We start from the raw sequence: 15,359 nt of genomic DNA, 5'->3' as shown, positions 1-15,359 counted from the left end.
GCTGCTAAGCTTTTGAGCAGATCATGAATGTAGTAAGAGAGTAAAAGGAAGTTAGGAACCTAACAAGAGACTTTGATTACACATTTCGCTTGCTACTGCTTTTGTGGTAACAGGAAACAGGGAGGGTAGTGTTAACATCAACACAGGACTTGGTACAGCTGAGAGCTACAGTCATCTGCCACCTACAACCATACACCTTACAAAGGTGATAACATGTTACAAGAATTCAATTTTTAAAAAGCCCTAAGTTTGAATTATAGTGCATCCTAATATAAACAACACTCATTCATTTTTTTTCATCTGTTCATCTATTCATGCTGTACCCAGTTAAGTTGAACAACCAAAACTTACGGAATATAGGGGAAGGGTACAGCCAGCAGTAGAGCACATGCTTAACATGCACAGAGTCCTGGGGGTTCAATCCCCAGCACCTCCATCAAAATAAATAAGTAAATAAATAAACCTAATTACCTCCCCCAAAACAAAAAACCAAACAAACAATAAACATACTTTAAAAAATTTAAAAATAAAAATAAAAAAATTAAGACTTGTGAATATTTTCAGAAAAAATATTAAAAAAAAAACAAACTTGCGGAATATAATGAAAATGCTGTTTTAAATCTCCCACTGCCCTTTAAACATATCAGAGGTGGAATGGGGACAGCTTCCTTTGCCACAAGATATAAACCTAATCATGCACCTGGGTTTTGGTGGCCACACTTAAGTAGCCCAAAGTCCTACCTTCACTTTAAGTCACTGTACCAATTCAGTAAATTAAAATGTCCACATCCATGTAGTAATAGAAACTTATAACCTCACTCAGGGGGCTTTCAGCTGGTGGGAAACCAAGGTGTAAATCTTCTCTTTCCTTCCTTACAGTCCCATCTTGCTAAAGCACCCCTAGAGAAAGAGCGAGAGGAGGAGAGGGAAGGTGGGTAAACAGGGCTTGTTTGATTGAGACACTGGTGAGATGGTGTCACACTCTCTAGGCCTGGCAGTTGTTTAAAACTGACTTTCTCTTCTGTGCTATTATTGTGAATTCCTCAGAGACCTACCCTCTCCCCCAACCCAGGTGGTCTCTCACTTGACCGGGTCCCTTAACCTGAACAAAAACACTCTGTTCAGGCAGGAGCTTCCAATTCCAGCCCTGGAAAATGCTGCAGCCCTCATCCAGCCTCCCCTCAGCTGGGGCCTCTTCATATCGTCTATTAAACGAATCTAGGGTGCGTCCCACACCGGCTCTCCCCTGCAGAGCTGGGCAGGCTGCTCCTTGGAGCATTCTTTGCCTGAACCAATTCTGGGAGCATTGGCCAATCGGGAAGTAGCAGCAGCCTCCTTTGCTCTGCTGCCAAAGCATTAGCCAGCCCTGCTCTTTTCCTGTAAATTTACAGGGAGGGAGTCAGACCCAGTCCCCAGGGCCCATAACTGCAGGAGACCCAGCTCAAGCTCTGAGTGGTCTTGTTGCAATGAGGTGAGGAGAGAAGAGGTGAGACGAGATGGGCACCCACATCCCTTACCCCCTGGGGCCACAGTGGTACTTCGCACACTCACTGCTCCCTCCAAAGAACTCCTCTGCAAAAGCCTCCAAGAGTAGCATCTTTGGACCCTTGATGGGGGTGACAGTGCAAGAGTCTTGTAACCACTTTTCTGCTAAATCTTTTTATAGGTTCTTCTGGACACTGTCCCACCATTCTAGGTAGCTGATAGCTATTATGTCTTGCTTCTCTGCGGGAATTCTAGTCTAACGCTCTGTTACAATTCATTCATGTATCCACCAGACAATTATTGAAGGTCTACCTCAATGTATAGGCTCTCCTGTTCCCTACTTCCTTTCCCTTCTCATTTATTCTCTTTTTTACCTTCCTGCTACCAAGTGTTATCGATGATGAATCAATCATTCTCTTTCTTTCTCCCTTCCTCCCTCCCCTCAAATTTCCAGCTGTCATTGTAGATACACGTGAGAAAATGTTTTCACTTCCTATACAAAAATGGGTAACAAGCAAACGGATAAAAATTAAAATAAAAAACTGTACGAATGAAAATACTGGATGTCAGATTACCTTACAAGCATAGTCATTTTTTTTTTAAACCCAAAGCCTAGAATGTTGTATATTTGGATCTGGATTCTTCAAAGTTCAAGTTGCAAAGAAAGTTCTTGCAAACACCCACTCTTTAAAATGATACAGCAAAGAAGGTGCTTGACCATGTGTTCCTAGTAGGGCTTGGGGTAGTAGGAAACAAGCTAAGGATAAACAGGGACCGGCGAGGAATTTAATTGCTAGAGAAACAACATAACTAACTGTGCCACACTTTCTGCAGTATATAAATATAAGCATATAAATAGGATAAAATAAAAATAGGGGGTGAAAGGAATACTAAGTGCTCTAAAACCGCCCCAGCAGACAACTGGAACATCTAACAGGATTTCTGAAATATATAACAGTTGTCTACTTCACTAAGCCCTTGAATCCTTAACCCAAGTCGTTGTTTTTTTTCTAATAATCATGATGATCAATAGCTAACATGTAATTAGGGCTTTCTCTACACCAGCACTGGACTAACTTATTTCTGGTACATGTTATTTAATCCTCACAACAGTCCTGTGAAGAAGATAGTATTATTCCTGTTTCATAGATGAGAAGAATAAGCCTCAGTGGTTAAGGCATTTGTCTTAAGTTGTGTGCCTTGTAAGTGATGGGGCGGCTAGTCCTGCCTGGCGCTCAGTAATGCCAGGACCACAGCTCCTTCTGCCATGCTACTGCGCTCTGACTGGAGGCAGATAAAAGTGATTATTCCACTCCTAATTTTGCCTATTTGTGGAGAAGCGAGGGAAAAGGAATTTCAGATTCATCTAGAAGCCTTTGATTTTTTTTTTAAAGAGCTACCTTAAATTTAAGTGGCCATTTGATTGATCTCTGTATTACTGAAAGCTCCAGCAGTCACAATGCCCCTCTGTTACAGAGGAGGGATGGATTGCAGCTGCCAACTGCCTCCTAATTATCTTCTATTGAGGGAAGTATCGCAGTGCCAATTCCAGGATGTGGGGGGAGGAAGGAGACAAAGGGATCTGGGAATACAGGTTTTTTTTTTTTTTCTTATTTACTCAATGTCAATTAGCACCTACAAAAAGCAGTATGCAATGAGTGAGCACCTTCATTATATCAAGCTAATCCACCAAGACAATTTGGCAGAGTCCCCACATATGACTGTATCTCTTTGGATTCAATTTCTCTGTAGCCTTCACCTTCCCCTCATCTCTACATGAATAAACCCTCCCTTCCCTCTCTCCCACCCTCTTTTTCCTCCTCCTATAAATATTTTTTGAGCACCTACTATGTGCCAAGCTCTGGGCTAGGTACAAAAATATAGCAGGGATTAAGGCTTGGTCCCTGCCCTCAAGGGTCTCCTAGTCTAGCAGATAAATCAAACATAAACAATTACAATACTGGGGTGTGAATACCACAGTGGGGGTGGGGGCAGGTACAGGAAGGATGTATGTCACAGAGGAGGAGAAATCAGGGAAAGTTTACATGAAAAGAGGAAAACTTTCCCAGTATTTCATGTTTGGAATATATTCATCCCACTCCAATCCGAATTCTATTCCGCTTTGGAGCCTTGTCACAGAACCTTGTGGCATTTTGGCTTGTGTTAGTCCCTGTGGGCTGGGTTTATCTCCCCCATTCCATTCAGTATAATTCACTCCATATGAGGACTGGGCCAGCTATGCTGTGGGAGAGGAAGATGACAAAGCCAATCCCAGAACCAGTTCCTCAGAGGGACTGGCTGGAAGCAAACACTGAACTGTGAGGGAAGGACAAGCCAAGTGCATTGAAGGATAATGTAGGATCAATGACATCCCATTAGAGGAGACCAACATCATGGGATGCTTTAGGGAGGCAGTGGCACTGGAGATGAATTTTGAAAGGTGGGCAAGCTCTGTCTAGTCAGAGATGGAAAGGGGAGGCATGCTGTGCCTTGTAACAGACTCAGGGAAAGGAGGAAGATGGGGAGAAAACGAAGACAGTGAGCTTAAGCGCTGGCATGGAGGAGTGCAGTGTGTTTAGAGAAAAACCTGGAAAGGTTCATTTGGACCAATCTGTGGGGTCTTTAATACTGGTAAGATATCTGTATTTAATGTGTTGGCAACAGGAAGCCATTTTGAGTGAAGAGTTATGTGACCAAAGTTGGTTTGTATGGATTATGGCTGAGGACATAAGAGATGGGGAGACCAGTTAGGGGGTGATGGCAATATTCCCTGTGAGAGGAACTGCAGGGACTGCTGAGAAGTGGAAGTAGAGATGGAGAACTGGCACCCTGGAGTCACAGACTGAGTGTCACCCATTTGTGTCCCCATCATGTCCAGCACTGTCTCCTTTCCTAATTAAGTTTCATAAGTATTTCTGAAATTGAACTGTATAAAGATTCCATTTGAAAGTATGAATTTATGTCTTGCAGGTTGTTGTCTTTTTTGTTTGAATCCTGTCACCTAAGTTAGCCAGTTCCAAGTCATAGAAGGTTCCTGCCCAAGGCTGTCATTACTGACATTTATGAGGCACCTCAGGGAAGTGGAGCCTCATTCACAGTCCTTAATTAGTTAATGCACCATTTTAATTGGTCTACAGCTGTCTGTGTGGACAGAGCTGGCTTCCTTTCTGGAGTCAACTGGGGTTGCCACACCCTTTCCTGCCAGCTCAGGCTTCTGGAACCTCACTGGCTGAGAAGATTCAGGAGCCTGCTAAGCTACAAAGCATGCAAAGAATGGTCTCTCTGGGCAGTGTTAATGACCACATCAGGGCAACTCTCCAGTAAACTCCCCATCACTTTGACAGGCATTTCTAGGAAAGCTAGGAGGAGGGTAGAGCAGAGGCAAACTGTAAGGACCACCTGTGGTGTGACCCTAAAATTCCAGATGAGGTCTGATATTTATATCATAGAGATCTGTTAAAATGGTTAAGATGATCCATTAAAATAGTTTAGGTGACCCATCTACAAGGTAACCCACCTCAAGAGATGGCTTAGAATTATGGACTTAACAAGGCTGCGCTGTCTCCCAAATCCAATGAAGGGGTCAGAATGGATTGAGGTCAAGACCTCAATTTAATCAAAAGATACTAATGGCTGTTTTTACTAAGCATTTACTGTGTGCTCAATTTTCTGAGCACCATAGTTATATTAACATATTTGATTCTCATAACAATCCCATAAAGTGGATACTATTATTTAAAAACAATTTTTAAGTGACTACTATTATTATCCTCTTTTACAAGTGAGGAAGCAGGCACAAGGAGGGTAAGACTTGCCCCAGGTCACAGAGCTGGCTGGTGGTGGAGCCTGAATTTGAGTCCAGGCAGTCTGGCTCTAGGACATACTGAATGCAACACTCTCCTGCCTTTCTCCTGTCTCTTGTTCTCAACACTCTGACCAGGAGGACTGGAGGACAAAAGAGGCCTGAACTGTAACGACTCATTATGAGCCATGAATGTACAGAGCACAATGGGAAAAGCTTGAGTTCTACTGCATCCAACTGACCTGCTCTAGAACCCATTTCCAGCATATATTAGTGAGTGACCTTGGGCAAGATACTTAACCTCCAAGGGCTACAGTTTCTTGGGTGTAGGATGGAGGCAATTCAGTCTTCAAGCTTGTTATGAGCAAAATAATGACCCTATCCCAAACCTGGCCCAGGGTGGATACTCATTACTGGTCATTAGGACAAAGGGAGGTGGTCTGGGTAATGTCTAGGGCAAAGAAGCAAAGAGTGGGAAGGTATCCTCCTATATTGAGCAGTGCTTAGAGGAAAGATATGATTCTAGAAAGGCTGAGAGGGGCCATTCGCCCTATCTTCCCTGCAGCTTGGTGGTGATATCCCTCAGGGACACCAGTCCCCTCTTGTCTAACTCTGGGCTCACTCATGGGCCTTCCAGTCTATGATTTGGTCTTTGTTCCTACGGCTCCTGCCAGCTCTGCCACATGGGTCTGTCTAATCCCATTGTTTTGCCTCTTTGAGGAAGTGATGAGATTGGGCAGATCTGCTGCTAATCAAGCCCTGGTTCTGATACTAGAATTCTCCATCATGACTTTCATGCCAAGCCTCAACACCTGACTTCTCCACTTGACCTTCAAGTGAATAAATTAAACATTAGTGTAATTTGATTTTTCTTTTCAATGTATGTGGAATTTAGAACTCTCCCCTCTTCCGTGGTGAAGCAGTGGGACATACTAGACAGTGGCCTGGGGTCTGAGCTCTGTTTCTGCGTCTTGTTAACTGTGCGACCATGAGCAACTCCAATCCCTGCCCTCTTTACCTCAAGAGGTAAAGAATTCCATCTTAGAATGATGGAGTAAAATAACAGATGTGAACGTGTGTTTTGGTTGCAAAGAGGCACATGAATGGAATGGAAAGGGTTATTATCACTGAGGTTTTATCTAGTTTGTGAAATTCTGACAATGTTAAATAAGATTGTTCTAAGTCATCTGAGGCTTGAGGTGCCCTAGAATCTCAAGGCTGGGGAGATTGTCTGCACTATGGGCAACAGTGAGTGATCCTGAAAGAATTAGAGATGAGATTGTCCTCTGAGAGTTAAACTAGGACATCAATACATCATTGATTACAGCAGAGATTTGCTGAGTCACCTTAAAGAAACTGAATGGTTCTCAGACCCAGAGAACTCGATGAAATCTGATTTAAAGTGTTAATATAGCTAAAGAAAGGAAGCATAAGTCAGAAGGGAGGTTGACCAGCCATGAAAATGCAGGGAAAGGAGGTCAAACAAACCTTGGCATTGTTCATCTAATACCATCCAGGGCAGAGAGGTTCTGGTTAAAAAGGTGACATAGGTAATTCTGGTGACAAGTATCTGCCTATTATAGAGGACTAGGTCAGATGTTTCAGAACATTCTTTTAATGATTTCCCCTTGTCCTAAACTCTAAGCTTATCAAGCAACGGATTGTAGTCTGGCTTCCCATGTAGATCCACCTACAGGAAATGACTACGTAGCCATTGGACTTGGGCATCCTTGGGCATTATATTTCTTGTGAGTTAACAAACTGACACCTGATTACAATATGACTTCGTATGTGGTCTGCTTACAGGGCTAGAACGTTCTAGCCATAGGACTTGAGCATTTGATATCTTTAGCAGTGCTAGTTTCCCTTGTGAATTACTAAATGAGCATCCTGGTTATATACAGTAGCCTTGTGAGCTCAGATCTACCTGAGAGCAAACAGATTTCTGAGCCTGACAAGCAAAGGGCCAGAACCTGGACCCTATGAGATTACTGAGGTAATACCCCATTGTGGAGGACTGCAGGGAGACAGCCAGCTGGCCTTCTCCTGGAGTCATCCAGTCTTTGCATTGTCCACACCACATCTTTTGGAACACTACAAAAGGAACTGACCCCCAAGCAATGCAGGGGTCCCCTCTCTGGCAAAGCCTGCAAACAGATGAGTAAGTCCAAACTCTTTACCCTGTCTCAGTGGGATCCCAGCCTGCCCCTCCACCCCCATGTTACGCCCCATCACTCCTCTATGTGCACTCTCAATTCCAAACTCGGTATCTTTGCTCATGCTGTCCATCTCTGGCTAGAATAATCTTTTTCCCTCCACCCCTCAGCTTGACGTGCCAAATTCCATCTTTGATTCGGTACTCAGATCAGGTGCCCTCTTTTGCATAACCACTTCCATAATGCTCTTCCATCTCTGAAGTCTCATTGCTCATTTCCTGTTTACTCTCATTTCTACCTCATGTTAGAATTGCACTGTGAGGTCTCCAAGAATTCCAGAAATATAAGTCATCTCTCTACTCAAGAGAATTCCTCCCTTACAGGAAAATCTTCCTGGGAAATCATTCCATCTTTCATTTATTTACCCAGTCATTTAACAAATATTTACCAAGTGCCTCTGTGTGCCCGGTAACTGGATATGGTGGTGAATGAGACCAGCAGGGCTCCTACCCTTATGCAGCTTCTGGTCTAGTGGGGAAGATAGATGTTAAGAAACAGTAAATTACAGTGTGATAAGTGCCACGCAGGAGAAGAATATGTGAAAGTACAGATGTTATACTTAAGTCAAAACCTGAAAGTAAGTAGCAGTCAGCCAGGAGAATAGGAAGAGTTTCTTGAAAGAGTGTGAGTTGAATGATCTCAATGGCCAGTGTCACTGAGCTATGACAGCCTGATGTCCTCAGTCCCTGGTCCACTATCCTGTATTCAGATAATGCTAGGAACAAATTCACAAATTTTTTCTTTGACTCCCTATCTTCTAGCTCCAGGCAGACTACCCCCTTTACACAACAGTCATCACAGTTGCCAACATATGCAATGATCTGTTTTACTTAAGCTTCCTTAGCTGTAATTACACCCCTATTAGCCAACTGGTTTTGTTTCATGTTAACTTTTCCTAATTTCATTCTCAAGGACTAACATTAACTTCATGCTTTAAGGGTTCTTATTATCCATCTCATCTACCACCTGTAAGGCACAAAAATCTTTGTTTCATTCAGTGCTCTATAGCGCCCAGGGCTATGATGTCTCAACACACAGTCAGCCCTCTGTATCTGAGGGTTCTGCATCCACAGTTATGGAGGGCAGACTGAGGTGGGGTCGGGTCCTGGAACTAATCTTCCATTAATACCGAGAAACAACTGTATATTCTTTGGATGGATTGATGGAAGGAAGGATGGATGGAGTTTACTTTCTTAAACCTCTCTTACATCTGTGCTAAGACCACAGTACTTATCTTATTCACATTTGGGTTCCTCCAGCATGTAGCATAATACCCTACACAGGTTAGGTAATCAAACAATAAATTATTTGAAAATAAAGTCATCTAGCCTTCCCTTGAACTTTTCCATGACTGGGAAGAACTCCCTGCTTTTTCAGGCATTGGGTCCAGAGTTGAACTGCTTCATCCATTAAAGTTCTTCCCACTCTTGAGCTAACATTTGCCTCCCCACTGGTCCTAGTTCTGTCCCCTGAGCCCATAAAAGGCAAATCCACAGCCTCTGCCCCAACGGCAGCCCTTCTAGTGTTGGAGATGGGGGCCAGGTTCCCTGCAGTCACTTATAAATAGGACATCTCTCCAGTGAGAACTCAAGTACTTTACAACACTTCAGAGTACTCCTAACATATGTCAAAGGAGGACACATCCCTCATGGAGTTTGCGGGTGCTCTGAACTCCCACAGAGGCCACTGTGTGAGCAGGGTCTCTCTCCAGGTCAGGAATCCAGACCGGAACTGACCGTGAAAACAATAATTAATGTTTACGTTGCAATTAATTATGGTTTACCGGTTAATCCACTTAACACCCCTGGGATATAGGTCAGGGTTTCTAGTTTATAAATGGTCAAGGGAATGAGGCAGAAGACAATTGAGTGCGCGGGTCTCAGGGACTCAAGAGCCGGTATCCAGACTGACTCACCTGCAATCACTGCTGGTCTCTCTCCTTGGCCAAGAGAATGAATTTAAGTCCAATCTCATTTCACAATTTGCCGATCTGGGAAATGCTACAAATTCTAGGATGAGAAGTAGGAGAGAAGAGTACAGAAAAGACAGACATCAAGGGTCTACTCTGTACCAAGCTCTGCAGTTAAGTTCTGTGTACTAAAGTATGTCAAAAACGTTTCCAAATACAATACTTTACACATACTAGGCCCCAAACTATGCATATAGGCTTATATTATTTGAAATAAGAGACCTGTTAGCTAGGGGGCTCAAACATCTGTTAAATACAGATTTTAATATAGTCAGATTTACTCTGAATCCTCTTAGAACTGATACACTTGGGTCACAAAGAGTCCACTAAAACAAGCCTGTATATTTATTTCATGGTATTGTAAACATATAAGACATTTTCAGTGATTCCTTTTGTCAAATAAAGAATCCTTTCCAAATCATTTAAAATTTGAGTAAATGCCTTCTTTAAATTGACTTTTCAAGTATGAAGTTTCCTCCAAGCAGTGATTCTTAAGCTTTTGGAGGATTTTGAGTCCTTTGAGAATCTTGTGACCACCCCGTAGGTTCTTCCAGAAGAATACACAGAATTCACATATGCACAAAACATTGCATAAAATTCAGGGTCTGTGAACTCAAGGTAAAGATCAGAAAAGAAGTCAGATGGGAAGCAGCTAGGGGGTTCAGAACTTGCATTTTAACAGGGCCAGTCTGGCTAGTGTGATGAGAATTAGACTTGAAGTGGGCAAGGGCAGGTGGAGGTTACTGCAGTCATCCAGGTGAGAGAGGATGGTAGTTTGAACCAGGTAGCAGTGGTGGAGGAATGAGAATTGGTCAGATTCCAATACAGCTTGAAGGTGCAGTGACAGGATTTGCTAACCAGATGGGATGTGCTGTGTGAACAAGGAGGAATCAAAGATGACGCCAAGGTTTTTGGCATAAGCAATTTGCAGGCTGGAGTTGCTATTACCTGGGGTGGGGAAAACTGAAGTGGTACAAGTTTGTTGGAAGAAGGAAAAAGGTAATATTAGCAGCCAAGTTTTGGACACTTTGAACTTGAGATGCCTATTACATATCCAAACAATGATGTTGAGTAGACAGTCAGATGTCTGGTCAGGAATACTGGAGAGAGTTTGGGTTGTGATAATACTTACCTGTAAAACTGGAATAATAATATAATCAGCCCTATATAAGAATACTTATTATTAGGAGGATGTAAAACTCTCAGGGCAGGACCAGGCACACAGTATGCCCTTGATACATTTCAACTATTATTCTTAATTAAAACTTGAATGCTTTCAGTATTTCTATCATTATTATAAAGTTATAAATGTGACTGCTTTTAAGACTGGTGACAAATCCTGGACGTGATTTGTAAAAGAAAACAAAGTTTTGAGCAATGGCAGTGGCTTCAGAATTGGTCTCTAGCCCCCAGAGTTTAAAATTTGGAAGAGTTCTGCACACATTCAATAGTCTTCATAGATAGGTTATGTCATGTTTCTTAAATAATCAGTATGTTATTTCATCAACCCATAATTTATTTCGTTATGAAGAGGGCTTGACGTGAGGAATAAGGCAGTTTATCAGAAGGAACTATCAGCAAGGACCCTGCAGGGAAACATTCCCAGCCCATTCATGTGCCCCCAGTAACACACAAAGTTTAAATGGAAGGAAGCATGAGAACTGACTGACAACCCCGTCTCAACTTCAGTAGCTACAGGCATTAATACTGGTCATAAGCTCATTTGGCTCCTTTTAAAACTGACTCACAAAACCCAGGACCCATGTCTCCCTGAAATAGCAAGCTTCTTAGGGAACTTTCCTTGAAAAGCACACCCTTGCTATCTCTTATTACTCAGTGATCTTTAGCTGTTTTATGTTGGGAAACTGGTGTGGTTTTTACTACACGCTTCTAGATCTTTGAAGCAATGCGCTTCCAACGTCAAAACCTGAACAGTGTTAGAGGTTTCTCATTCTTTTTACATCTCCTTGAATTTGGACTCTAATTCCTTGACCCTGTAATTCTCTTCAACATCTATGTCAGGCCTAATGCTCAATAATTATCTATTAATATTCCTCCTACTCTCCATCTGCTTCCAAAGGAAAGAGGTGATGAAGCAGTTCAAACAGTCCAAAACTGCTTCTGTAACAAACAGATGACTAAGGTCACATACAGTCACAGGTCTCGTTTGATGGATTTAGCAACAGCAGCACAACAACACAGACACAGGAGCCCCAGTGAGGGGAGAGAGAGAGGGCAAAGGACACACAAGAAAGGCTCCTTCCCCCAATCCTCATTTCCTTCCATCTGTAACCAAGGCCACATAAACTGAGCTGATTGCTGCTAATGAGCATGGCGATGCTCAGTTAAACTTCATGAAATACCAATTTCATTCCTTCTCCTTGATTATTCTGCAAGTTTCTAATAATCGCTACATTCACAGTGACTATGCTTCAAGCAGATCTCCAGAGGTGGCACCGCATGAGAGAATAACTCCCTCTGCCCCCTCCCCCCGGAGGACTAGGGTCCTATAGGAAAGCAGGACATGTGAGAGGCTGAGGGGCTGCCCCAACATCTGTGGTTCCCTACTGGCACCCCACTCCAGCCTTGGTCCAGCTGTGTGCCCCAGAACTCTAGGTGGAGAAAAGCTAAAAGATCCAAGAACTGTTAACTCTAAATAGAACCGGTCAAAATTGATCTATGGCAAAAACTTAATGAATTTGTACCCTGTGCCCGTTTTTCTATTTTAAAGAAGTTTTTTTTTCACTTTCCAATAATTTTACATCCATTAATTTTAAAAGCAAATTTTAGTTTTATATATTTCCAGCCAAGCTAAGGGGGGAAAGGACAGAGTTCTGTCCATATTCAAGGCATGGTGGTGACAAAGGAAAAAGCTGTCTAGCAAGAGGTGTTTACACCCCAGTATCTTTTTACCCTTAAAATTCACAACTCAGGCCCACCAGAAAAATGCAAGTGTTTTTTGTCCATGGGAAGCAAGACCATAAAATTTTATCATACAAACCAGGATGCTTTTTAAAGTGAAACAAGGCAACATAAACAATGCACCAGTACAGCAAGCATAAACTGGGACGGTCCAGGCAAACCAGACATCGCCTGCATCGCTCGTCACCGACCAAGCCCCTTGCCAACCAGAACCGCTTTATCACTCAAGAGACCTGACCCAAAAGAAGGTTCCATGGCTAACACAGAGGATAAACGCCCTCTCCTCCCTACTGAGGTAAACAGATCCTAATGTTTATGAACACAAGAACAGGTATCGTTCTTTTTCTCCTTTCTCTCATCCAACAATCTCTCTAGCCATTTTAATCCCAGAGTCCTTTTGCAAGTTCTCGTCTACCCGGCCTCACCACCACCTTAGCCCCTACATTCTTCATCTAGAATGTTCACCCAGGGGTCTGAAAGTTCTATAACCCATCTCCTGAATCCAGTTAGTGGCATGACCTGAATGTTTAAAACTCCACAAGGGAGCCAATAGGATTTAGAGTTGATCTTTTCTGGCCCTACAAAGCAGGACAGGGATCCTAAGGCAGTTTCCTGGGTCCTTTCAGATAGGCAGCCCCTCCCAGTACTCCTCAAGGACATGGAACATGCACAATCCGACTCTGTCTCCGCAGTGGTCAGTGCCCAGCACAAGGGGCTGGTGTACTGAGTTCTCAGTACATGCTATGGAATGAGCAGGCTGTTTCCTCACCTCCCCACCCCCGCCCCACTCTGGGCTCCAGTGTGCCCAGGGTTTTCCTCCCTCTTTCTGCGCAGTGAGAGGGAATCCTGCCCATGATCCCACGTCAGTTGGCTGGACCAGGCTTCTGCTGCCAGCCCCCAGGGACTGGCTAGCTGTCTGCTTCTCTCTCTTGTACTGTGCTGAGCAGAATAGAGCCTCCCATAGACCCCGGGTGGGCACAAGCTGAGTCTGCTTGGTTTTATTCAGTTCAGGAACATTCAACAAAGTTTATTACCTACTCAGTCCAGATCAGATGCTGGAGGTAGAAAATGAGAGCTGTATACGACCTTGAAAGGTTATAGATGCACCAGGACACAGGTGGTTCATAGTCACGACTCTGCAGCCCCACTTCCTGGGTTTGTATCCCGGCTGTACAATTACCACCTGATTTTCCGTAGGTGAATATTTAACCTCTCTGTACCTGAGTTTTCCATTTAGAAAATGGAAATAAGAGAGCCTGCTTCAGAGGGTTGGTATGAGAACTACTAATAGTATAATTCTGATTATGATCATTATGATTTAGAACCCTGCTTGGCCCAGAGTAAGTACTTAGTAAATTTAACTGTTACCATTTTGTGTTTTGGCTCCTTTTCCTGGAAGCCTAAAGCTTGACCTACTTCCTTTAATTCTCTCTGCATCTGGCTGGTCCCCTCATTTCTCAGGAGGGGCTATTCTTTGCTCCTGGTCCACCTCAATGCTGAGAGCCAAAAATGGTACTTCTCCACACCAACACCTGGCTTGTGTTTTGTCCACTAGGATTCAAACCCAAGCACCTTCAAGAGTTTAAGCAATTATATATCTACCTTCTCTGAAATCAAGTGAATCATTACACAAGCATTTTTCTAAGAAGGTGAGGAAACTCTTGGTCAAACACCAAGGAAGGACCAGATTTGAAAGGAGTCACCCTAAAGCAGAAGCCCGTGTTCCTCAGCACACCTTGTGGCCGTGTATTTCCAGCTCTTTCAAGGACAAAGGCAGGAGTTTCCACATACCGCTCAGAAATTCTGACACCAGTGAACCATGACCCAAAAGAATATTCCCAGGATTTAAAAAAATCATAATGTTATTTTCTTCTTTACTCACCCTAAGTTCTCTGCCAAGTACTGGCACTAACTGACTAGCAACAGTTGGTTATGATTTATTTATTCAACTAGGCATACATATACTTTTCTTTATCCTTCCCAATGAGTCTTTAATATAATTATCAAAGCCACTACCACCCATTTAAAACAGGTAAAGTTCAGAATAAACTGGATTTTTTTTTTTTCCTGGCTAAGGCAATTGTGAATTTCTATGACTTGATGGTTCACAGCCTCAAACTCAAAATAATCTCAATCACCGACTTAAGTTTCATTCGAAAACACTGCATTGCTATCATGCCTGCCCTAGCTAAGTTCCAAGTGGTACTCTTTGCATCATTTCCAACACAATTTTAGATAATTTCAGTGCAAAGAAACAATAAAAAACTATTGGCCAATAAACATAATTACCCCAAATGTGGTAATTTTATTACTATGTGAAAATTAACCCTGCTCTGCTCCTCACCTACCACCACTCCAATCCTTGGAAATGCTTCCTTCTGACAGACCTGAGTTAGATCTTTTAGTCACAATGGTGAGATGTTGTGCCCCAGAAGTCTCTACTTCCAGGGTGCCTTAGAGCAGATCTCTCTCCTAGCTTGGTTTCTTTTTCCTGAAGACTGCTGAAGGCCTGGAACCAATGGGCCAGTTACCACATGCTCCTGATACACACTTACCTGCTTCCTTCCACTGATGTCCACAGTCTTCACACTGATCACAGAGTCACAGAGCATCAATCCTGGAAGGGACTTTAGAGACCAGCCAATCCAAGCCCTCATTTTACAGATATGGACACTGGAGCCTACCAAGAGGAACTCACTTGTCCAAGGTCACACAGCTCATTAATGAAAGAGCTGGGACTAGAATTGCTGAACTGGAGATTCATCTCCCTGTGTTGTCATTCTTCTTCCAACCGGTTCTCATGCTCTCTGCCCTAGTTGGCTTTTGTGCACTTGACAGACAGTCCACACCCTCCCTGTCTGTGCCAGCAGGCTGCAAGGTTTGGCTGGCCCAGGACTCTTAACCTGCAGAGCAATGAGTGTCATGTGACTCTCTTGGAAACATACACACTGAGTAGGGATGCATC

At 43.2% G+C, this 15,359-nt stretch overlaps 1 protein-coding gene across 1 annotated transcript in view; it reads right to left on the bottom strand.

Annotated features, from left to right (window-relative positions):
• FRMPD1 (FERM and PDZ domain containing 1) overlaps nucleotides 1-15,114 on the bottom strand; it is a 118,683-nt gene extending 103,569 nt beyond the window's left edge. The window contains exons 1-2 of the mRNA XM_045515212.2: nucleotides 14,950-15,114; nucleotides 9,419-9,512 (exon numbers count right to left, since the gene is read on the bottom strand). The gene's annotated coding sequence lies outside the window, so the exon portion shown is untranslated. The remainder of the gene's footprint in view (nucleotides 1-9,418; nucleotides 9,513-14,949) is intronic.
• Between the last annotated feature and the right edge of the window lie 245 nt (nucleotides 15,115-15,359).

This window comes from Camelus bactrianus, chromosome 4 (assembly GCF_048773025.1).
Source record: "Camelus bactrianus isolate YW-2024 breed Bactrian camel chromosome 4, ASM4877302v1, whole genome shotgun sequence".
NCBI classification, from domain to species: Eukaryota; Metazoa; Chordata; class Mammalia; order Artiodactyla; family Camelidae; genus Camelus; species Camelus bactrianus.
This window is presented reverse-complemented; position numbering and strand designations above follow the sequence as displayed.